Raw genomic sequence first — 27940 nt, 5'->3', positions numbered from 1 at the left:
TCAATCGGCAACTGATGATTTTTCGACTTCTATTGAGTTGAGAGTATTTTCTATTTCTTCTAATTTCTTTTCTTGTTCAGCCCTTAGTTCTGCTTCTGTTAAATAGAAAAACTTTTGTTTATAAATAAAGTTTAGAATTATTTTTTTTAGAAATATTTTTTTTTAAATATCTCACCTTTTGCCGCTCGTTCCTTCCAGTTCTTCTTATTTTCAATTAGGCAAGGAGCCCACGGTTTTTTAATTTCAAATTCTTGAGTTTCTTCTGGTATTTTTTGGACTATAACAAAAATTATAATTCATTACAAGATTGATTAAGGCGACTGTAAATTGCCTGCAAAAATTATAACATGATATAAATTACTTACACGAAGAAACTTCATCCTTTTTCGTCTTATGCGTTGTGCAAGATTTGTGTAAAGGACGTAAAATACTATCTAACATATCCATACACAAATTCATAGAAGGCTCTACTATAAATTCGATAAATCCTAGGGTAAAAAAATAGAATTAAAAAATATAAGTATATATTTATATTTAGTTGTATAGATATTAAATTATAATTACCAATTTGAGATTCTGCAACTAGAGTATTTTTCCTATCACACAAAGGACTGTAGGGAAGTCCTAAACTATGCTCAAGATCACCTTGACGAAAGAATTCTTCTAATAATAACTCAGTCCATCGGTGGTGAATATTCCATTGCTTAAATAAGAATTAGGAATTACTTCAAGTAAAAAGTTCAGAGAATTAAAGAAAATTTTCTATTTTTAGTTATATTCATGGGTTGATATCACAGTTAGTTGTATTCATGATGACCTGATATCAAATTATATAGATAAAATATGTTTCCAAGTGAAAATATATTTCAAAATTTATCATACATTTTCTGGCAAATAAAGAAAAAATTAATTAAAATATATTAAATAGATAGACCCAACGTTGGGTGTCTTCTAAAAAAACAGTATTAGTGAGGAGAAGTATCATTACAAGAGCTCACAAACCTTAAAATGTGATTGTATTAGGATTCAGATTTTTCACGACTTTTGAATAAAATGAAACCTACACACCATTCCGAAAACTAATTAACTCAAGCCATTGTTGAGTTTTATCAAGTGTGTTTCATATTAGTAAACTACCTCATAGGAGAAGCCAAATCTGATTTTATGAATAAATTCGCAAAACAATATTGATGATAAATAAAAATAAAAATTTACACTCACTAACTGATTTCTAGGTATTTTATATTTAATTTGTTTTATTTATATTGTATTTCTAGGGGATAGTCCAGTGGGTGCATCGACTAATATCTAATCAAAAATATATGAACATATCGCAGATCAAAAAAATTGATTCGGAATGATCTCAATGCTTTTAGCGTACAAGTAAAAATAAAGTATAAACTTCTAGATTACCTAGAAAAATCTAAATAATTGTTGCTATAAAATTGAAAGTCCACCGTTTCCTGAACAAAAATGAACAAAATATTAATAACAGAAAATTGGATTTCCAGATGAAACCTTATATTTAACTTTCGGGAAATAAAAAAATCAATGACTGAAATATCTACTATCACCAACCTTGGACGGATGCGAATATCGCAAAGGTGTACTACAAGTCCGAGAGCTTTCGATTTGTCAATAACCGCCGTGGGGTCGGAGGCGAGCATCCCCAATGAGTGCCTCATATTTTTCAATTGTTGAAAATGATGAGACATGTCGGTGGCCAGAACTATATCGATTACTAGTGTTCGGAATTCTCTGAATTCTTCCTTAGTCAATTGAGAGAGTATGTTGTACTCTTCCTCACGAAGTAATCTAAAAAAAATAAATAAAAGAAGTTTTATTTAACTTTCCGTAGAGTAAGTTATAGTAATGGATCAAAAATCGAAAATTAAAATTTGTGCATATTTTCACGTTTCAGGGGCTTCTGAACATTTTGGCATACCTCAGAAAAAATGGATGTGTGTGTATGTATGTGTGGATTACAATTATATGTATATATATATATATATATATATAAGACATAAACCCACAATGATCCCATTAATTCATGTATTATTTAATTACATAAATCCCTAGCATAATTTTACCAAAATAGACATCATATGAATAATAGTTATAATTAATTTAAATTTCCATGCACATTAACTGTCAAATGCAGAACATATATTTAATAATTTGATACTCGTGCATAATTGTATCTGACAGAATGCAAAACAATATGAGTATAATAATTATACACTCAGACCACAAATTCAATAAAGTAGAGAAGCCTCACTTGAAAGTAGCGCTTATATGATGATTTTCTAAGACAGCTCTGTCATTGTACAACAATGCTGTGTCACTGCCAGACATGACGTGGAAACTGTTTGTCGTTCCAGTATGCTCGTAGTCATGGATAATTGCTGCTATTAAGGTCGCAAATATCTCCAAATCCGTCAGCCAGTTCTGGAAAATTGAGTTAGTAAATATACATGAAACTAACGATGCATATGGAGAATATCTCAAAACCAAGATTTTCGAAAAAATATCTACAATTTTTCATCTTCTATAAATATTAGTTTAAATACTATTTATTATTACCATGAGTCCTGTCTGGCAAAGGATGTGGTGTACAGTCTGAGCGACATCGGCTCCGTGCAGGTTGTTATGATAAGGATTGTTAAATTTTTTATATCCTTCTTCGACTTTCGAAAGAAATGCCTCCAATGTTGTCGCCGATACTTTGAACTTGTGTAAAATGCCATAACGATTCAGAATATCGTAGCCCAGATATCGTATGGGATGCCCATTTGCCGCCTCGCTCAAGGCGAATACGTTGAATGACCACTCGTCTAGAGTCTGTAATAAAATATAATGACATATATATATATATATATATATATATATATACATATGTACAATCACATAACACATGTCTTTGCGACATATTTCACAAACTATATGGTCGTATTTTAAGCAATAATACAAAGAACCATGTTGTACACGTGGATTTAAGTTAACGTTGGGGAAAACTTTATTATTTTGAATATTATAAATTGGAAAATAAGATTTAGGACCAGGAAAATGATAGATTAGAAAAAAAAATATTTATACGCAATACAACTAATTTATTTCTAATCTGAATTTTCATTCTTTCTAAATTTTCCTGCTCCTAAATCTTTAAATGACCCATTCAAAATCTTTGATAGTTTCACTAAATTCTCTAACTCCTAAATTGTAGCATAAAAACACTGATAATTTTTTAAATCTTATTTTGTAAATAAAATTTCATTCTCCACAATATTGTATCATCTTCTGTTTTTCTTTAATCAATTCGGAGGAAGTAATTCGGAGCCCAATTCATATTTTCCTTTTTTTATTTTTGGAGATCAAAATTTGAAGTTGGTCATTCAATAGTTTTTCAGATATGCGAAGTTAATGGGTATTGTACGTTTTCAAAAATGCATAATTCGATTTTGATGAAATTTGACATACATTGTTACTACACTTTACTAAATATTTGGAGAATTAATTTAAAGTTGGAACATTCAATAGTTTCTGAGATATGCGAGGTTGATGGGTGGCTGGCTTCGCTCTCAATACTGACATTTAAAAGTTTAAATCATTTCTAAATATGCCGTGGATCCCCATTTGTGGACCCCCAAATTTTATTTTCCCTAACGTGAACTCCTTGAAAGTTACCATGAACCCCTCGTGGACCACTTTGGGAATCACTAGTTTAAACTCACTTATCTATTTTAAATATTCATTAATTTTCTTCTACCTATCCAACGCCTCTACTAAATAATTTATACCAATAGTGAAAGTCGAAAAAAATAAAATGTTTATGCTGAATGAAAGGTGAAAATGCAAACACTTTCTATTTAGACCTTCTATGGGCCCGCGTAACTGTCAGGTCATTTTTAAAATTTTTCGATTTTTTACCAAATTTTCATGGCTTTTTGTAAAATGACGCATAAATCTTAATTCCTATCTATTTTAAATTTTAATTATTTATAAAATTTCTTCTACATGTCCTGCCTCGACTAATAAACTAATAGTGAAAGTCGATAGTTCTGAAATATTTGTGTTAAATTACGGGTGAATGTTTACTCTTTCTAATTTAACCCTCTATGGGCCCGCGTAACTTTTAGGTTACATTTCAAAATTTTCGGCATATAACCAAAATAAATTGAATAAATCTTAATTATGTAACGTTGCCAAGATAACCAATATCAATATCTATAACCTTTGCTAAGCTTTTCAACCTGAACCACATAGTTCGATAATACCAAAAAATAATATAATGATAACATTAACATTAACTTAAATCCATTTTTTTGACAGCTACTCGCCTGTAGGCCACACCGTTCGGAATTCGAAGTTGCGACATATGGGAAAAAAACTAAAAATTTTGAGACCTTTCTAACGATGTATAATACTTTATATGTTTTCTTTACAGAAATATCGAATCGTGAGAAGTGTTACTCTAATCTAACCGCACTTTGCATTTCAACATGTTAACATCCACACATATTGCTCCATACTATCTATAATAATATAATTATATTATATTATTGATAGAACTTAGAAAATGGCCAATTTACCTGATTACAAAGTCAATAAGCAATAAAAAAATATAACAAAACAAACGTTAATAATAAAAAATTAGTTAAATCAAAATTTTGTTTTTTATTTGTATATATGGGCTTATTACTAATTTTTTGCTCCACTATTTTTTTCGAATGTAAAACAAAAATTAGGATCATAGAAGGTTAAATTTCAAATAGTTTTTTTCCACCTCTATATAGTCTTAAATAATGAATAATGATGTATCCTGATTGTAAAAGCCCTATACTATAATATGTAATAATGATGTAGAAGAATAATAAACTAACAATTATGTTTCATTTTACAAAATATTTAATAATCTATTACCCTTAGAACTTCAATAACATCGTTTGGAAATTTCATGGTCGGCAGAGTGGTGACCCTCCTGTAAATCCTGTCGACGAATATTCCTGCCCGTATGGCGTGGGCCACGGTCCGGAACTTGGGTTTATTCTCATCATTTGCCTTCCTGGTCGTGGCCAATTGGCGAGTGAACGTGGATGCCAACCATTCCCGGACTTCCGCCGGAACGGCGTCCGGCTGCACTTCCGACAGTTCATCGTCTTCGTCGGCCAAACGTCTGCGGTAATAGAATGGAGAGAAGAAATATTAATGTACATATGTTACTAATGTAACTGAATAGTATAACTGAAAAATAGAATGATGAAAAGAGCATATGATAATTTTAATTTAATAAGTATTAAAAATTATTTTAAACATTTTTCAAAATTATTACTTGAAACCAGTGGTGTTGTCGAGCCGGAACGCGTCGAAACATCGTTTCGGCAAATCATTTTTGGGCCGGAACGCGTTCTGGCAAAACATTTTTTTAAAAAATCGCTTCATACAGAAAATCATTTAATAAGTGAATTTAATAAATTACAATTCAACTAATTTTTATTAAATGTTCCCATTATTTTGATATATGCGCAAAATGGGCTTTGTAATTATTTTGTTTCTTTCCTTTTCGAACGGAACCGGCACAAACATGAGAACCAGTTTTCAAACCGGTTTATGAACCGGTTTTTTAATTTTAGCGTTCCGAAAAAAAATATTAGCACAACACCACTGCTTGAAACATTGTATTAAAGTTATATGACTACAAGTGAAAATTATAACCAGAGTAATAAAACTTACAGAATCGTAAGTTTAGTATTAAAACAAGAATTAAAATAATGATATACCAAAATTACAAGTTCAGTTATTAGAGTTTGTTAAATTTATTACCATACCAAATTTTGTTTGCAAGATGGGACAAACACTATACACTTTATTTTTATTAAAGGGATACAAAAATTTTATGATTAATGGTACAACAAATGAAATATTTCAATAAAAGATTCAGTATACTAAAATCAGTATTAGAAGAATATTATTAGTCCACACCACATTACCAATATAAATTTAAGGTAATATATAGCTTCGAAACATAATTAGGAAAAAAAACATTTCTATTAGGGAAATACCTTAACTAGCAAGATAGACACTTCCAATTGATCCTTTGCATATAGTACTATAGAAATTTTAAATATATTTTGTTATTATTCTTGTGACTGACTTTGTGATTAAATCAATTACATTTGGTCTATATTACATTCAATCTTTTAATTCTTTGGTCTATAATACAGTCAAACCACAACATCTGGTCTATTATTCTAGTCTTACATTTTTAAGAAAATTTGATAAATGTGTATTATTAGAGTAACATTCGAATCCAAATTAGTAGGCTGTTGTCAAAAATGTCATTCTTAAATCACAACATCTGGTCTATTATACTAGTCCCACATTTTTAAAAAAAATTGATAAATGTGTATTATTCGAGTAACATTCGAATCCAAATTAGTAGGCTATTGTCAAAAATGTCAAATTTATTTTATGTAAACTTATCAATTCATGTAACTTGAATAATATATATAGAAATAATCATAATTACATTCGATATTTCAGATCATCCATATTAATTTTGAAACGTTTAATTAACTTTTCATGAAAAGTAATTATAAAGTACATTTAGAATTTTGATGCAATGAAACTTGAAACAAATTTAGTGATAATTCGAGGGCTAGTTTTTTTAACACAATCAGGATTATATTGAAAATAGACAGTAAATAAATAAATAAATAATATATATATATATATATATATATATATATACGTACATAAATATATAAATATATAAATTATAAAAAATATTTAAATATATAATTATATAAAATAGCTTTTATTTTTGTGCACTAAGAAATTGATTTAAAAATCACTGTTAATTATTAAATATTTTTACGTTTCAAAAATATGGGATATTTCTTTTAGTTTTTCACGCATAAACACATTTTATTTTATTTATTAAACATTGATGGAATTCACTTTTTTTATCCTAAAAATATTAAAGTTAAAGATGTTTTGAATTGAAGCACTCACCAAATGAATACACTAAAGATTTCAATTGATTATATTTAAGCCATATTAGATGTATTAATTTTTCGTATGTATATTAATTACTAAAAATTGTGATTTTCCAATTAAATTTTAAAATTAATTTTAAATTATGTTTCGGTGTCATGCAGCTATTTGAAACATCAAGTATGTGCGTGTGATATTAAACATGAAGGAAATTATTAAATATAGTATTCTAATTTAAATTTCATCAAAGCCGCATATGTAATTACTCAAACATATTTTGATTATATTTACCTTATCACATGGTATACTAACTCTATAGCGATTTTATGGCACCAGTCAATATTTTGACACATTTAAAGTTCAAATGAAATATCAATTAATTAGCACCTATCAATATCTAACAATTCACCCATGTTCGGTAATTGCCCGTAAAATAAATATTAACGATACATTTATTCAGCTGATAAAGCAGAATTTTCAATTTATATAAATTTTCATTGCCTTTTAAAGTATATTAATGTCGAGTACTTTTGAAACAGATAGAACTGTATATTTTCCAACGTTCGTTCGGGCGCAGATGGTTCGTAATTGAGTTACAAAATCGAACTAGAAAAATTGCTGAGGACGATTGCCGATTAATCGACCGGGTTGTTTCAAAGTCTGCCCATTAGATTAATTATAGAAGTTTCAATTAGCGATGACACTTAAAGAAAATGACATTGCATGCATAAGGAAACTTATACTAATATTGCCGACACGCGGACAAAGGATTCCAATTAAGCACAACTATTTTATTCATAAAATATTTTTTTAATTTAAACAAATAAATTAATTAATTGAATTATAATAAAGGCATTTGAAACTTCTGCCAATATCAATAAACACATGAACTTCAAATATGCAGAAAACTAAAAATATAGCATGATCAAATGAAGTAAAAAAATTGCCACATTTTGTGAAAATTTTTGACTTATACGACTTCAAAGCTTAGCAGTGTTTCAGAATTAAAAAAAAAAATCATTAGTTTGACGATTGCTAAACCTCTAGAGCAATGCATTTCATCTAGAGCATGAAGAGGGATCAAACAATAATTTAAAAAATTGCAAATGAGACTCAAATATAGACAAAATACTTTTATTTCAATACTCCTATATGTTGGGAAGAAAATCCAGGAAAACTACAAATATAGCGTATCAAATGCACTATTTTGTTGCCAATTTTTGTGAAAAATTTTATTTGCTCGGATTTAGCTGATAATTACAGAGTCCATTCACTAGAGTTTATACAAAAACCGACATTTCAGAAAACCGGTTTTCGAATTTTAATTTAAGCAGCATATCTATAGATTCGATACTTAGACGTGCCATTTGTTTACTCACAATATTTTCAAAAATATAAAATACTTTCTTACTTGCGCTGAACTTAATTGTTTTTAAAGCCTGATATACTAATTCTAAATTTTTTGTTTTTTTATTTGTGTCTTCTTGAGCTCAAAACTCATGTTTTTAAGATCGAGTAGAGTGAGTTATTTCTTCAATAAGAAGTCACACTGATTTAAATTCATACATACACTGGTAAGATAACACAAAACCTTTCTGGGAACCATAGCAAATTAATAAGATACCAAATGCTTTTGAACCAATATGATTCCAAGAATCAAAACGCTTGCTACTATCTTTTATATTTGGCTATATTTGTCATTTTCCATTTATACAGTGACTTTTTCTACTAAAAACCGGTTTTCGAATTCCATAATTTTAGTCAAAAAACCGACAAACCTCACTATAACTATGAAATTACACTGTATTACACTGTAATTGAATTTACAGAAATACTATAAATTTATTTTAAATAGTGTTCGAGTTACACGATTCTAAAATTTAGCAATATTAGCAAGATTTGAACGGTTCGAACAATAATTAAAGAAATTGTCATTTAGGCTAAAATAATGATAAAAATCATTTATTTTAATAGACCTATCTGTTAAAAAATTGCAGAAAATTTCGAATACATCTTCTATTCAATTCAACAAAAATTTCCATAAACCTAAACAGCTATAATATCAGCAAATATTCTAATAGGACAACTAATTGACTATATCATTGTCAAAAAGTAGACAAGCTTCTGTCAATTCGCATAGCAATAAAAAAATACAAACAGATATGAGTAGTCATTTTTTTAAGCCTATTTTTGGTAAATACTAATAAAGAACTTGTTTACTAATAAAAAACTAGGTGTGCTCTGACTTCTATAATAAAACAAAGAAGTATATCTAAAATATTGATATCTAATAAAATTATTATTGATTTATTAAATATTGTTTTTAATTAAATCCGCTTAATTAGCCAAACAACACTAAACTACAAAATTAAAAAAAGCATTTCAAAACCCAATCGTAAAATTCAAAACAAGAAATATTTATGGAAAAGCTCTCCCGTACTATTGTTGACTACTAATAGTACGAATACCTACCATATTATATCTTATAAATCATATGTAAAGTTGAATAAAATTACACAACTGTTTACTTCTCCATTCAATTTCCACGAGCTGTATTTGAATGAATTACGTTGTGTAATTTATTTAAATAAATGTTGAAAATACCTTGTTTTCCTGCTAGCCGGATGCGTCCTAGCCCACACCGGCGTGCGTAGAGTTCGTCTCACAGTGGGTTGCGTGGGTGGCGAAATAGCTTGCAAGCTCTCTCTATCGCTGCGAGCTTCGCAGCTAAAAATATAACGTATTTATGTAATTTAAAAGCTATTTATAGAACGGAATGGACAAATGATAGATATTTACTACAAGTTTTAATCTAAAATTAGAATTAAGAAAAACTTAAGCAGAAGTATAATAGATACGCAATAGTTCATATTAAGTTACCCTAAGTTACCCTAAGTAGAGTGGTCGTAAAAGTCCGCGGGTAAACAGGTCCACCACCGATATCTCAAAAACGAATGAAGTTTTATTTATTATTAAGTATTATTATTTTGTTATTAAGTATTTCTTTTAACAACAATATTTGAAAGTTTAGGGAAAATTATGTATAACCAATCATCACCTTCATTCTTACGATGTTGCTGTAAGAAGATAAATAGCAATGCTTGATAATCCATAATCATTTTTTTTGCAAAATATTTAATGATACTATTAGTATTTAATAATAACAATAAAAGGATTAGATTATTTTATTTATCTATTTATAAAGGCATTTTTAAAAAAAGTTTTTTTTTTGTTATTTTTTTCGTTGTTGAGCACTGTTGTTTAGTTTAAAGGACCCTAATATAATATTTAAGTTTACATTATTTGATTATTATATTATTTCGTAAAATCCATTTAAAATTAAGAAAAATGTTAGATATGTTTGCTCCTGATTGCCACTTTACATCTCGTTCATATTGCAAAAAGATGTAGATGATGAATTAAAAAAAAACTAGCTGTAAGTGGAATTCTGTCTTAAGGCAATTAGGGCATCGTGCCTTAAGGCAAATTGCTGGAACTTCCCGTACCAAAAATTATTATTTTTTTTTTAAAACGATTAACATTTTTGAAAAAAAATTACTTTGAAAAAATAAGATTTTTGAGAAACTATAAATTGGACAAAAAATTAGTTTTATTTTGAAAAAAAAAATTTTTTTTTAAAAATTTTTTTTTTTAAAAAATTTGTTTTTTTTGAAAAAAATTTTTTTTTCTTTATTTTGACATATTGTGGAAGATCTGAACTTTTTTTTCAAAGCAATCGTACTGCTTTAACTACATAGGGACAAAATATAAAGCGCGTAAGCGCCGCGTCGCTGTCTTACGCATAAGCATTGGTACGGAACCGATAGGAATGTTAACAAAATGTATACTTATTGTTAAAATCTCTATAAAATGTCTGATAATTTGATGTGCATATGTCTAATGATCATTTTTGACCGCCAAATGGCTCATTTTTTACTTTTTCCTCTATATCTCCGAAACCGCTGGACCTACCTTCATGAAAGTTGTATCGATTCTTCATCTTGTCAATACAAATAAAATATTTTTGAATTATTAAAATCGGACGCTCCGTTCTCTTAAAAACTGAGTTACCGTTTTCGGAACTTTTTGCCCCGTATCTTCGGAACGGCTTGACCTGCCTTTGCCAAAAACTAATCAGCACGTCTCCTTATCAATACGGATCGAATGTTTTTTGAATTATTCAAATCGGTTGATCCGTGTTCCCGAAATCGTCGACGAAAATTTGTATCCGCACATACATACACACACATACATACATACATACATACACACACACATACACACACACACACACACACACACACACATCCATTTTTTCTAAGGTATGCCAAAATGTTCAGAAACCTCTGAAACGTAAAGATATATAAAAATTTTCATTTTCGATTTTTTTGCGATTACTATAACTTGCCCTACGGGAAGTTAACAAAAAACATATTTTTAAAATCAAAAATTAAATGGTAATTTTACTAAACATAGTCAGATAATTGTTTGTTCTATATCTGTTATTTGTTTTGATATATGATAATTTTGTTTTCAGGATATAACTGCTTGAAGTCAAATTGGACCTTTGTGCCCTGCTCTTTTCTATATAATTATATAGGAAAAATTATATATATATATATATATATATAATTTAATTTAATAAAAATTACCTCGAATCTTCAAGATATACTGTTTCCAGAACACGTGCAGCATATTGAAGACTATCTTGCATTAACTCGATTGGAGCTTCACCATTTCTCAAAAGCGTTTGTATATGTCTAAGTCTGAAACAAGAGTAAATAGTAACATTTAATTAAATGAGAAATACAGAAAAATGACTACTGTATAATATTAATCTAATAAGCAAAATTAATTATCATCAAGCAATCCATTTAAATACGCAAGCATATGGACCAAAAAATAATGATAGAATTTTTTGCAGAATATTTAATAATACTATTAGTAGTAATAACAACAAAGTGATTAAATAATTTCATTATAAAAACAGTTCATTTTATATTTCATTGTACCAAAGTCTTATTTCTTGTAATTTGAATTAGTTAATAATAATAATAAAAGTGTCGGATTCACTTTTCCTAGAAAGACTCCGTTAACGGATTATTTTTTTCTTATTTTTTAATTTCAAAAAATGTACATTTTTCATAATGTGTCAAATTTTTTTACATTTAAAATCATGAATTAATCATAGTTCTCATCGAGTAATCAACGTATTTATACTTTTCCAATAATTAGTTGTTCACTTGTTTCAATTCTATTGATTGGAAAATTTTATTTGACAATTCTTTGTTTTGACTACGCTGTCATTTAGAAATGATTAAATTCAGAAGGATTTTTGTGTTAAGTAAATTTTATAGTAATTGTAGATGTCAAGTAGAAGCAAAGTAACACCTTGTTGTGAAACTGTGACTCAATATGACGAATCGGTGAGGAAATGAACTCCAAAATAAATTAAGACAATGTATTTGTAATGTTTTTCTCTATAAATCGATATATGTATCATGCAAGAATATGCAAACATCACCAAATTCTGTAATAAAATTTTTATCAAACTTTGAAAAGTTCTTGTTAAATCAGTACTAGAAGAATAACACTTCAAAGTTGCAAACTACTAATACAAATTATGTGCCCAAAATATTAAAGCAAATATAAATGATTTCGTTCCTTAATTTGCAAATATTCCTGTTTGTACATTATTTTCAAAAAATTTGACTTTGTCATTTTTTGTAAAATCTTATTATAATTATAAATCGATCTCTTTTTCAGGATTCGGATAGATCGGATGGTTGCCGTTTATATACAACTTGCAGAGCCTTGACAGTTGTGGCAATTGTTGCTTTAATTTCGGCTGTAATCCTTGCTATTTGTTTCCTTATAGACTACAGTACAAAGGCAAGAGACAAAAAAAATGAAGAAGTTGTCGAAACCAAAGACTGTCAACTTGTTTGTAATAATGGAACAATTGTAGACTCTAAGGGCAAAGCTCTAAGACGGTTGCCAATGATGCAAAATCTTAGCTCTAGTGAAATTCAGGCACTCTGTTCGAAACAGAGGTTTGGAGAACACTCTTATGTTGCCGCAATTATTTTAAAGGATAAAAAAGCAAGGAATCATCAAATCTTTCTATGCACAGGTGAGTAAAAAATATAATAAAAACACAATTTAAGACAAACGAGAAATAGTATTGCACTTGAATTGATCTTGTGCTAAAGTATTATTATCTTTCTCGATACTCGACATAATATCGACATTTATAATAATGCTCTGGATCAGTTATACAAAAGGTATGCATAACAAAAGTTTAATACGTTTCGCAAAATCATCGAAATATCTAAAAGCAATAGTATTGTTAACCTATTTTCGAGAGATGCATCTCCCTGCATTTGACATCTACATGATTTCCTCTGGCATTCAATTAAATCCAATACCATCGATTTTAAAATCGTACGTCAGAAACTTTTGTATACAAAATAGTAAAAACATTTGAAAAACTAGTTGGTATTGGTATTTAGCCTTGAGGCAAGTTACATGAACTTCCCGATATGTGTAAATAATCGACTTAATCAATAATAAACAAATTAATTTAGGAGTGATTAGAAGTATTCCGAGAGGATTTATTACACATAATTGAAAACGAACGAACACGTTAACTCGGAGTATTTTCTAAAAGCAAATTTTCACAAATCAATAATTTTTATAATTGTGCCAGTTTTCGTAGGACGTTAATGGTTTGGTATGTTCATTAAGACCAATCTATCGTTATACCAAGTAAATCATCTGATTTTAATTTTAACAAACGTCAACAAAACTACTCATTTTCTCAAACTTTGATGAATTTTTAAAATTACACTACTTATCGTAAGGCCGTAATATTTCAGTAACTTCTATAAGAAGATGATATACATCGCCAAAGAAAGTTTCAGAAAAATCGGCTAAAATTTTACAGTTAATTACAAGAAAACGGCTCGGTAGATTTTCCCCTAAAACTAATCAGTATTATTCCCGACAAATACCTTTCGAACAGTTTTTGATTTTCCAACATTGATTTGGTAGAATGAGCTTAAATGTGGACGGAAAGTTTAACACTCCTTTTCAAATTACAAAGAAACGGCTCGGCAGATCGTCGCACAAAACTGATGAACGATAGGCCTCATTGAGATACATAATATGGCTTTTAAATTTCTGAAATCGGTTCAGGCGTTTTTGAGAAAATGTCAATCAAAGGTCTAATTTTGACAAATGCCAAAAAAACGATATTGATTTTTGCAAACTTTGACGAATTTTTAAAGCTAAACCAGTTGTCGTAGGGCCGTAATATTTTAGTATGATCTAGAAGACTATGGTATTTACCGTCAAAAAATAATAATAAAAATTGACGAAATAAAAATTTTTAACACCTTATTACAAGAAAACGACCCGGCCGATCTCTACCAAAAACTAATCAGCATGATTCCCAACCAGTATTTTTCGAACGGTATTTGAATTTTCAAAATCGATTCAGAATTGCGGGCTAAAACGTCGACGAAAAATTTTTCACAAAGAAACGGCTTCGCCGATTGTCGCACAAAACTGACAAATAATAATAGTCTTCATCAAGATACATCGAATGGCTTTTAAATTTTTGAAATCGGTCCAGTCGTTTTTGAGAAAACGTCGATTTACGGCAAAAAATCTGCTCACACACACACACATACACATATGTACTTTTTCCAAATTTGGTCTCATTCGATTCAGAAGGGCTTGAAACGTCGAGAAAACATAAAATTAGCGACTCGGATTTTTTTATGAAAACATAAACTTCTCCTTCGGGAAGTTAAAAATAATGAATGAAAAAATAATGAATTGTCTAAATGCAACATGTTAGTTCTGTAAAGAATGAATTATTTACTCAATATTTTTTACGTACGTTTAACACAAAATTAAATGCAGAAGAGTATATTTTAAAGGAATTTAATTTTTTTATTATTTTTTCCAGGCACATTGGTTGGAGCAAGTTGGGTACTGACAATATCTCAGTGTTTATCAGGAAGAGATCCGAGCACCTTGCAAGTTCGTGTGGGGAGCGATGTCTGGTCAAAGGGGGGCACTGTCCATGACTTGACGGCCGCTCTGGAATTTAAGGGTAGCAACCAGAAACCCACAAGGGCTGAGATTGTCACAGATAAGTTGGACGTGCTAGTCGCTTTGAAGGTATTGTGGTAGTGAAGTAGCTACTTAGTAGTGAGGAACTTGACTATTTTGAAAGTTTAGAATTTGAGATTTAGAGACTGTCTTGCCTTACAGTAATTGTTTTTATAATACAAAGATTTTGCTTATATGTTACAAAAATGTTATACTAAGTTTTGAAACTAAACTTAATATATCAAAACCAAATAATTATATTATCATTAGTACTAACATTTTTCAAATATACATATAAAAAATGTAATGAATAATAATTTAGGTATGCAACAATTTTTTATTAGTCTATTATTTCATATTCTCATTATTAATTACAATATAGTATCATTAATTAAAATTTACAATAACTATGGCAGCTCAATAATTAATGACATTGTTGAGTGAATTGTCCCCGCGGCATTTATTCTTGTACCACGCGCAATCAATAGGAATGATTATTTTAATTTGGGACTATATTAAATTTATTTCATTAATTAATGACTCGATATCAAAGTGGTTTTGTATATATATATATTATTTGTTCTTAGCCTGAAGGTAGGGCCGTGGCACAAAAACACCAAATTTAATTTATTCCTTTTCATTCCCTTGTTTATATAACCCTTTTTACTTTTCAATATGTTTCCTTTGTCCATATATATATATATATATATATATATATATATATATATATATATATATTAGGGTGGTCCTTAAAATGGTCATTTTTGAATTTTCTTGTTCCCAGGGGCTCAAATGGTTCCAAATTGATAAGAAATAATTCTCCGAAAGTTTTAGCTCTTAATATTAACGTTTAGATAGAGCGCAATTCAATCAAACTTCATATAGGAAGAGCATGAAAAAAATTTTGAAAATTAAAAAAAAATGTTTTAGGTATAACTTAGCGACAAATGAATGAGTTTTATTCATTCAGTTGTTCGCTAAATTACATCTAAAAAACATTTTTAAAATTTTTGAACTTTTTTCCATGCTATTTCCATACAAAACTTTGATTGAATTGCGCTCTATTTAAACGTTAATATTAAGAGCTAAAACTTTCAGAGAATTGTTTTTTATCTATTTGGAACCATTTGAGCCACTAGGAGCAAGAAAATTCGAAAATGACCATTTTTAAAAACCACTTTAATGTATATATATGTATATATATGTTAAGATGTTTTCAGAAAAAAGTGACATTTTTATTATTAATCTATATTTGACAACAATTAAAAACAATCCGCCAACTATCAATTTCTCAAATCAGATTCATCCCGAGGTGAAATTGGGAACAGGAGGGGTAAATGTGGCCCGTGTTCCAGGTGTTTGCAACCCAGTCACCTTGGAAAGTAGAGCTCTGACCAAAGTGTGGATTGTGGGCTGGCTTAATAGAAGAATGGACAGACGCAGTAGACCTTTACCAATGTTACCTGGTGTAAAATTGAGCAAATATCAGCTCACAATATCCTCCATGAGAACGTGCAATAGGATTTGGCCTACGTATAGTGGATCATCCAGGTAAGAGAAAAAAATTAGAGAGAAATGTTTGTATGATAAATGTTAAAAATTATTTGATATTGAATATGTAATCTGAATCAATCAACAATTTCATTTTTTTTTCATAGTTACTATTGTGCAAAAGCTGACCAGGCTCGCATATGTGACGGATCCGACGGTTTTCCGATGGTTACCTCTGATCATCTACTTTTGGGAATTCATGGTCAGTCGTGCCATTACGAAGGAAATGTGCAGACTCACCTATTCATCAATGTTAGCATTGTTAACAATTGGATTCAACGGCTCAGTGAAGGAAAGAGACACTCGTTATTGGTAAATAATTTGTTTTGTTTCTAAGTTCTAAAAGTTTTAAAAGTTGTGTATTGAACCAGATAGATAGAACTTCGGAAAGCACTAAGGGCTAAGTTTGCGTTAAAAAATGAAATACAAATTACATTTCCAAAAAATTATCATTTTATTCATTTTTTCGCCTCATAACATTTTATATTCCATTCTGATTTGTTCAGAATTAGGTTATACATGTTAAATTTAATGAGATTGCTCGTGGTGAGAATGAATCCTAACAAATTTTAAATTTCAAAGGACTTTGAATATAATTTGCAAATGAGCAGTGAAGAGGATTCAGGAGAAGCTGATAATGTAAACAAGGCCAAGGTTTTATTCGATAAAGGCGATCCTAGTGATGAAGAGGATTCTGATGAGAAAGAAAAAGATTTCGCTGAAAGCTCGTTAAAAATGAATATAAAGGATATTGAAAATAATTTGCAAATAGTAAGTCACATAATTAATCATTTTAAAATACTTGGAAATGATGATTAAATTATTCGTAAATTGAAACGTAATTACAATTCAACTTCAAAATGAATAACAATGGTTGCTCTTCAGCAAGTCATTATCAGAAGTCTGAACAAAATTATACGAATTTTATATTTTTAAATATATACCCTTAAAGATTGTTTTTATTTGAATGAACTTCATCATTCAAAATAATTAAATAATTTTTTTAAACTAAAATGACTTTATTTTATGGCTTAAATTTAGAGTTATTTATCTATTTGGAACATATATATTAGAAATATTGAAAATGAATAATAAAAATAAATCATGCTGCAGGGACAAAAATTTAAAATGGAAAATCAGCAAAAATTCAAAATAGAAAATATACCTATAGACATAGGTGAGTTGAGAATACTAGCTTATATTCAGGTGAAAAATAGTTTTATTTAATAACACTATAACTGATATTTGAAACATATTTTAGATTTCAAATTAGATGCTCTTTATCTAAACAGAACAAGCACTCAAGAAATTACGATAGTTACAGGTACAATTACAAAGACGAAGCAATTAATATTATTGAAAGAATTTAAATATTAGGTATTTATACATTTACAGAAAATATTTCTGAACCCACCCTCTCCAATAATGCAACAGTAGCGGAAGAAAATATGTCTTCAATAAATTCGTCAGAAATCACAGAATTGACAGAAGAGACCATAACTGAAGCATCGGTATTAGTAGAAAATTATTTGTTAAGCAACTCTTCAGAAATTGATGAACTAGTTGAAGATAATGATTATGATGATACATCTGATGAAGACTTTGATAGTGAAGAATATGATGAAACCGAGATAGATAAAACTAGTGAAGAAGAGGAAGATGAACTTATTGTCAGAGAAGGTAAGAATACATAAAAGTAATAATTTTGTATACTCATGATATAGTATAATATAGTGTGGTTCTTATAATATGAATTAGGAAATGCAATACCGGTTTACCGGTATACCGAATTACCGGTAAACCGCCCGATTTTTCGGCGGTATTTTTACCGGTAATTATTCCAAAAATATATTCCATAATACCCTAAAGTTTAAATTTCTCGGAACAAATTTACCTTTAAATTCCATAATCGCTTAAACAGCTATATCTTCAAGTGATTCTATAAGATAAACAAATGTCAAATATTATCTCAGCTCGTCATTAAACTGAATGTTTATTGCTTTCCAAAAAGCTTCATATCGTGTTACAATAAATAGAATTGGCCTGATAGTTAATGATGTTTATTTCATCTTTTGTAAAAATGTAACGGTTTTTTAACTAATATTTGCGCCAAAATATTTTATATCATACAGATTACCTTTGCGTAATCTTTATTTTTTTCTAACTTTATACATAATAATTATGATAATTACTAAATATTTTTGCTTCTTATTACAATTATAAAATATTATTTTTCGAAAACGTTTTGAAGTTTTAAAATACTATAGAAGCATCACATTGTTTTAAATAACAATACTCAACAATTATAGTAACTTGTTATTTATCTCGACAAAGAATTCGATCTTAAATTAGTGTAGAAAAATTATTTTTTTAAAATATTGGATATTATGCTAATTTCAGATACAGACAATACAGTTTATTATAATAATGTAATATGATCTTTTTTGAGTTTTTGGTCTTTCTTACTCATAAGTTTGTTTTTGGTGAAAAGTACTCAATATACTCGATAGTGATAATGAATTAATTAAATTGCATATACTTTTGTTAAATTATTATTAAAAAAAATAAACTTATTGTTTTATTTTATTGTTTAGTTGAATATAGTTGTAGTTGTATATACATTTTTTTATATTTGTACTAGAAACTTTCAATTTTATTTACGTTTGTTTAAGATAATAAAAATACCGATAATTTACCGGTATTCCGGTTTTAAAATGAAAAATTACCGAAATACCGGTATTGAAATGTTCCATCGGTATTGCATTCTCTCATATGAATTATACACAAATTTAATTTTTTTTATCCCTAGGTTCTTCTCAAGTTTTTTCGTGGCGTTACCGAAAAGAGATTTTAGACGTTTGCATTCGACGACCAAATAACTCCGAACCGATTTCCAATTTGCCAGAACCCTTAAATGGTGTAATTGTGTCCCTATTAGCACGAATCTCTACCGGAGATGAATGCTCCTATCAATCGGTATGCCCGGGCGTCTTGCTCACGCCTAGGCACGTGGTTGTGGGAACATCCTGCGTCGTTGGCGGCGGAGGAATTGGGTCGTTTGAAATCACCGGTTTCAGGACGATAGGTGAGAGGATACAGAAAATAATTAAAAGATTCGACAAATAGATATTGAATTTTACTAGTTTCAATAAATAAGTTTGAGCAATTTGTTCTTATATAGCACATAAACCTCACAACGCATGGACTGCTAGTCGAACGCAAAAAAGTGTCAAAATATGAAATAGATTGTAACTAGGGTTTGTCGGTTTTCAAAAACCATTTTTTTGGCAAAAATTATTGAACTCGAAAACCGGTTTTTTAGTGAAAAATTCGGTTTTCACTGCATAAATGGAAAATGACAAATATAGCCAAATACAAAAAGATAGATGAAAACGTTTTGATTCTTAAAATCATATCGGTTAAATAGCATTTGTTATCTTATCAGTCTGCAATGGTTCCCAGAAAGAACACATTTAAGTAACAATTCGATAGACGTTCTCAGTTTTTTGAAATCATATTTTATTAAACAAAAAAAAATTACAATGTTTAAAATTAATTAATTAAAATTGCTTGAAACAGACAACCGAGTTTAGCTTAATTGTTTTTAAAATTAAAATTGATATTAACAAGTATGTATCAACATGTATCTAATATTTTTTTATTTGTTTTTTAATTTAATGAATGTCTTTTATTTAAAAATGCATTATTTTTATTTATTCGAAAACTTTCCTTTCACTATCATAAAAATATTTTCATTCTCTTATGTGAAAATGATGCATGAATAACGAATAATTATTTTCAAAGTTATTAAATCAAGATAAACTATTATTTTTTAGTTCTACTAATTAAAATTAAAATAATTTTGTTTACTATCTATAAAATTGAACAATAAATAAATTCAGTCAATTACTATTCTAAATTACACTAAATTTGCGGATAAATTACAGAATATTTGAGCAAAAATTTATTTTCTATATAAAATTCGAAAACCGGGTAAAACCGGTTTTTTAGTAAAATTAAAATTCGAAAACCGGTTTTCTGAAAAGTCGGTTTTTGTTTAAACCCTAATTGCTACGTAAGCACGTTACCATGGTAACTATTATGACATTTAAGTAAAGAAGCCTTTATGTTTCGGCACTTTTCAACAGGAAAACATAGGAGGACTAGCAGTCCAAAGTCTATGGGGTAACATAATAATATTTTAAAGCTTTTATCTCAAAACTTGCTAATAACTGATTGTTATTTTTCCAGGTATGGATGCCAAAAGTATATATGAAAGCAAAGCTAAAGAATTACTAGTCGTGGGTGGCGGTAAAAACCATTGGTTAAAAGGCGGACAAAGGAGAATCGTAAATAAAATTACTACGATCAACCCTAAAAAGGGTTCTACATATAGTGACACATCATCTGGGTTGAGTGTATTGGAATTGGCTAGAGGATTTGTTCTACGAAAGAATACTGTGTTGGCGAGCTTTCCTACAGATCACAATCATTATCGAAATGAGGTAAATATAATAGACTTTATAAAAAAATGTTCAAGACAGCACGTGAATATTTCAAATGCATTCTGATTTTGACTGGTATCTCTAATTTTGCTAGTTATTGACTACAATTTCTGAAAAAGACCGAAGAAACTATTAAAAATATTTTTGATATTATCATCAGAAATACTTGTAAGCTACTTTAGCAACAACACTGACTTTCTTTCATTTATGATGCACTAAATTTTGTATAAATATTCTTTAGTGCAGTTAAAAAAATAATGATTCATGTGTCTTTTATCTCAGGATTGGATAGGAACAGCCCTGCACTGGAATACGACTCTGCATTTAGTGAATCAAATAACTCCTGCAGATTGTCCAGGACGAAAATTAGGGTACTTTTGCGCAACTCCTCGACAAATTACCAAAACGTGGTGTTCACTGTACTTGGGAAGTCCTTTGATTTCCCTAGAATTAGCAGAAGACACGTCGTCTGATCAACACAGGATGATCTTCAGAGGAGTTCTGATAGACAAGTCTCGGTATACACGTTGTGACCATACAATGATGTTTTTAGACTCGAGGAGTTTTAGAGATGAAATAAATGATATAATTTTAGCTGATAGTACATAATTTATATTAATTAATAATTACTTTATTATAAATGTTACGCGTTCTTGATAGGTTTTTAAATAAAACAAAAACATTACCAAACATTGTTTTCCATTATTGCAGAACCATCTATTCTGAAATTTCGTGGTTTTATTTTCAATATATCCGTTCTATATATCGTTGCATTTTTGGCTGACCCATTTGCTGATTTTGGCATCTCTGTGCAAATATTTGCGTTTTGTAGTAAATGCAATAAATATTTAGAGTGTCTCAGCCAAGATATTTGTTGATTTGAGGTTCTAGCTTTGGTTACAGAAAATGCGTAACATGAATTAATTTACTACGCAATTTAAATAAATAATTTCCAAATGTATTGATTGGAAATATTCAATAATATACTAATGGGATTATGATTTATGATTTTTTGTTAGTTTGATATTCTCTATAAAAAGTAAAATTAATACGATTAAAATTTTTATTAGATATATTTTATTTAAATTTTATTTAATTTTATTTTAATTTTGTTTAATTAAACAAATTGTTTAATTAATTTGATAACTGAAAGTTACTCATTGATTGCCTTACATCATGATATTTAACCCAAAAATATAAAAGCAGTATTTTATAACATATTTTTAATTTATAACATAAAAAATAAGTAGTAAAATATATGATTTAGGTTAAAAGTGTCAGGTTTAAATTAAGCAGCAACAGAAAAATGCTTAATTAATCGTTTTAATAAGCTTCTTCGTTTGAATTTTGTAGCAGTTATTTTTCGTCGTTTTTTTTATCGTAAATTTTAGAATTTTTTTACTGCTATACTGAAAATAAAATTCGCACCCTTATATATATTAATATGGATATAAAAAATTAATATATTACAAGTTACAAGTATTAAGTTATTATTTGTATCTGCCAACAACTATAAAACAGATAGACGTCCATCCTAACCAATTAGCAAGTCTGGAAGGCCAGCGTCTGGCTTAAAAGAAAAATATCTGAAGAGCTAATATAGTATAATTAACTATGATACTTTCATTTTGCTATATCTCATTATTTTTTTCCTCCATTGATTTCAGTTTTTTTGTTATCATATTTTAATCAGCTCGTGTATCTACTAATTTGTAATCAACTTTATTTTATCATATATTTCAGTCAGCAATATCTGTTCAATATATACATATTGCAAAATAAATTTGAATAAAGATAATTATTTGATGTTTGATGTAGTTACACGAATACTAACAAATCATGTTTCATTTAAAGAGAACAGGCTCGGTATTACGATAAAATTTTAACTTTATCGAATAAATAATTAATAATTGTACTCTACATCAAGCACATAGGTAATTATAACAAATTCCTTATAGGTAATTATAACAAATATAATTGTATATTTATAAAATTTAAAGATCAAGTCTTTGATATAAAATCTTAGTTAAATTTATTACGCAGAACTGAATTTCATTATATCTCTCTCTGATGGTCAACCGGCGTATAATTTGCGGTTGACCTGTGTCATGCAATTCGGGCTAACCTTTGTGCAGCTTTCTCGCAGGCTTCGGGCGTGTCGATAGGCGGTAAAGAGTCGGTGGATAGCGTCGTTACGTCCTCAGGCCGAGATTGACTCTGGCTTCGCCGCGTACTTGTGCGACGCACTATCGTCAAGGACCCGTCAGCGCAATCCTCATCTGCGAAAACGAAAAGGATCGACATTGTAGGATCAAGTATAATCATAAAATTGATATCGTTGACCTATATAGAAAAAGTTATATAATCAGAAAGTTGAAAATTGTATGGAGGTTAAATTGACTTGAACTATGGGGAAAGGATAGTGGAAAATGCGAGGCGATGGTTCGAAGTTTTATGCGAGCCGGTACACAAAAGGGTTGACTCTATTAAATAAAAGTTAGTGCAATTAAAAATATAATAAAATATTTTACAATGTTTCTAAAGTCTATTTAATAATATAATGCAATGCATTGTAAAATTTTATTATATTATGAAAAAATCTAACTGTACTAAAAGATTTGGCACTCAAATTCAAGAAAGTTTTCTGATCTACAACTAGATTAAACTAGACTGAACTATCGCTATTTTGTTAAATAAAATTGAATTAAATTATTTTCAGTTTGTGCCATTGCCACATTATTCTAGATTGAGAAAAAATAAATAAATATTTTTTTATTTTTTTCAATTTGGGCGAATTTTTGGGAGTCAGGTGCTAACTTTTTGAAACATCCCACTTCATCTATTTTTATGACCAAAATTTATGAATATTTTTTATTTTAGTCTTTTTAATTTTCTCAAAATATTAGTTAACTAGTGAGGTGTATGGCATCGTGCCTTAAGGCAAATTGCTGGAACTTCCCGTACCGTAACGAAATGTTAAGGGAATACTGAATGTTTTCAAATAGATTATCATTAATATTTTAACATTGTCTAATATTTATAAAAATTATATAAACTGAATTGCAAAGCTGAAATTAGTTGTTTAAAGTATATTAGAATTATAGTCAGAATTATAAATAAAATCTGAATTATTTTCGATATACAAAAAATTCTTTTTCGAAAAACAAGTTGAAACAAACAATTTTTTTTTCCAAAATCAATTATTTTGTTAAGACAAGCTGAAAGTTCTTTGAATCATTTAAATCGGACGCTTAGTTCTCTCAAAAACTGCCATTGTTTACACATTTAGCTCCGTATCTTCGAAACGGCTGAGCCTGCCTTTGCCAAAAACTAATAAAGACTTCTCGCAATCATTACTAATTGAATTTATTTTTAGATCATTCAAATCGGATGCTCCGTTCTCTCAAAAACTCGATTTCTATTTTCTGCACTCTTTGCTCTTTATCTCCGTAACGGATGGACCTGCCTTTGCCGAAAACTGATCAACTCATCTCCCTATCAATAGGAATCGAATGTTTTTTAAACCATTTAAATCGGTTGATCCGTGCGCCCGAAAACGTGATTGGAAATTTTGTATCCATACATACTTACACACACACACATCCATTTTTTCTGAGGTATGCCAAAATGTTCAGAAACCTTCAAAACGTCGAGAAATGTGAAAATTTTCAATTTCGATTTTCGGCCCATTGCAATAACTTACCCTACGGGAAGTTAATAACTTGCAAAAAATATAGCCAAAATATTGTTTGCCGTTTTCATGCCTCTGGACCATAACATCCTCTTAAGATTTTTTAAAAAGCAGTTAATTGATATGTGAAACTAAATGGCTTAAATTTACTTTGGAATAATAACAACCAATGTGAAAAAAAAATCATATATTTTTATGTGAAAAAAAAAATAATTTCGTCGATCAATCAACGAATCGACTACAACTAATCTGTTGTACATGTGCAAAGCGGATCAGAAAAAAAAAATCACTTTTCCTCTATAATTAAAATTCATTTTTCTGATTTTTACTATAAAGCTGAACAACAAAAAGTTGCAAAATATTTTAAAACGTCTTTTAAAGTAGCATTATGATATTTTTTATCAGAAAAACAAAGCACTTTTCCACTACATGGCTGCAGCAAGGCTTTGCTGGTAATAAATAAAACACGATGCTTTTCTCTGAACACATAGTTGCATCGACGGGAATAAATGTGGCAGTATCGGCAAAATTGACATTTTGAAATCAGTCATTTTGAATTCGTAAAATCCATTGTAAAATATATTGTGAGTGAAATACTTTTACCAATTGTTCGGCAGAAACATCTGTTTGCTATATAAAAATCAGTAGGTACAATTTTTATGGAAAATAAATCCTCTGTATTAGAATTTCACATGATTGTTTCAATTGTAATTGAAATAAATTTAAATGCATTATTTACTTATATAGCTTTTTTGCTATTATTATTTTCTTTCAAGATCCCAAAAATATTATGAACTGCAAAACCAACTAATTGAGTACATAGTTACGATTATAGAGAATTCTAAACCAGTTCCCTAGTTAAGGTTTTTTAATAAAGTTAAAACTATAATTTTAATAATATAAATATATATATATATATATATATAATTATATATAAATAATAATTTTAAAATTATCGAATATTTCCATAAATTATTTTTTATAATGATATTACGTATAACTTTTATTGTGCAAAACTTTTCTTTTATAATGTATTCTTAAATGTTTTTCATTTCAGAGTTTCTTTTGGAGTATATTAAATTGAAACAATGTGTGCGCAAACTATTATGAACGTAAAAATTAAAAAACTTTTTACAACTCAAACATGTATCCAATGATGTATTGTTAGAAGTTATAATAGGTTCTTGTAGAGTTTTATGTAAGTAGCAAAACCTTGGCAAAATACAAAAAATTTTAATCATTACTATGAACATTATATAATGAATTTCTGAATGAAATAAAATGTTTTACTGATTCTATTTTATTTAAATAATCTTACGATTTTCACCATTACGATCTCGTGAAGAAGATCTTAAGGCGGCTGTTTGTGATGGAACGGTAGTGTCATCTTGAATGCCTCTGTCTGGTGGATTTGCCACTGAAAAAAGGAAAATAAATTTGTTAAATATAATTACAATATTCAGTAAATTTACATCTATATTGTTATACAAATACATGGAGTCCTGATAATTTATATACCATATTTATGCGAATGGTGCCGTTTTCGAATGCAAAATATCAGTAGTAAAACAAGATTTTTGATACTTGAAGTTCTTTGAATTCTCAAAAATGCAACAAAATTCTTTAAGAATATGTTTTACATGAAATAACAAAATATAACTATAAACTTCAGATCTCTAACCTTCCAAAAGATATTAGATAGAGAATATGATGCGCAACGTCCTAAGGCGTAAAATTCAAATAACCATGAAGGAAAGTAATGATGCAGTAAAGAAAATCGTCTTAGGCGAATCTTTTACATGGATCAGATAAACTTCTGTATACAAATTTAGAAACGTAAAATAAATAAATGGACAAAAGAGTAAATAATCACTAAAACTTATGTGCGTCGTATATTACATGCTATTGATTCAAAATGTTAATTCTAAATTTGTAATTCAAAATTCTATACTACTGATTATATTTTGAGACATGACTTTAAGCAATAAAATAAATGTTTATATATGTGAATTTTTCAAATAATTAATGATAATCAATTTATGATGACCAACAATAATAACTGATTTCTGAATTGACACAATTAAATAATCATTTGGAAATATTTTGATAACCAGATAGCATCTCTACAGATTGTATACAAATTGAAAATGAATCCCGATAAATTATAATGTGGAAAATTACCAAAATCCCCAAGATCATGACAGTAATGTTCTAATATCTTTCTGATGTATATTTTAGCACCTATACGATTACCAGAAAAACCAATAATGTTTTTTTTTCTTGTCAACATCGATTATCGCATCGTTTAAGATTGGAAAACCATAAGATGATTTTATAAAAATATTGGAAATTAATACTGAGGATTGATAAAAATAATTTTTGTGTGTAATTTTCTGTCAAATAAATCCTGTGTTATTAAGCAATGTCCTATTAACTACTTATAGAAATTTACATTAATATTTTTATTAGCAATGTACTATTTACTACTTATAGAAATTTACATTAATATTTTTTTCCACTTCTTTCGTAGAAGTAATCAAAATTACGAATGAAAAATTTTACTCAAATTTAATAAAATGAGTAATGATATTATATCTGTAATAAATACTTAATTTAATATTAATTTTTAAAAATAGATAATGCAAGTATCATACGGTAGATAAAATATAAAAATTATCATTCATATTTTTGTTTTGAATGATTTCACCCCGATTTTAAATAAATTCTACCCACAATAATTGATATCTCGAGTACCAAGTAAATTATTCTTTACCGTCGTGATATAATATTAATAGAATTTATGTATATTTGATTCGATCCTTCATCGAGTATGATTGTAAATGATTTTTCTCGAAATATTTGACTCTTCAAATATGAATTCAAATATAAATCAGGCGAACGAACGATCATACATAATTCATGTCGAACGCGCGATATGAGCGTCATGTTAACGCGACCTTTGAAATATATTTGATATAGGAATAGACTGATATCTTGTTGAAGATTTACTCAAAATTAATAATATTGAATTATAAATAAAATTAATTTATTTTGTGTTCTTTAAAAATAAAAAGTTGGT

The 27940-nt window shown here is 28.6% G+C and overlaps 1 pseudogene; it reads right to left on the bottom strand.

Annotated features, from left to right (window-relative positions):
• Positions 1-27807, bottom strand: LOC113373409 (annotated as a pseudogene).
• Positions 27808-27940: the final 133 nt, after the last annotated feature.

The sequence above is a fragment of the Ctenocephalides felis genome, unplaced genomic scaffold, assembly GCF_003426905.1.
Source record: "Ctenocephalides felis isolate EL2017-DRISC unplaced genomic scaffold, ASM342690v1 CF-g0.4_SCAFFOLD_01604, whole genome shotgun sequence".
NCBI lineage: Eukaryota > Metazoa > Arthropoda > Insecta > Siphonaptera > Pulicidae > Ctenocephalides > Ctenocephalides felis.
The sequence above is the reverse complement of the archived record's forward strand: the minus strand, read 5'-3'. Positions and strand labels throughout refer to the sequence as shown.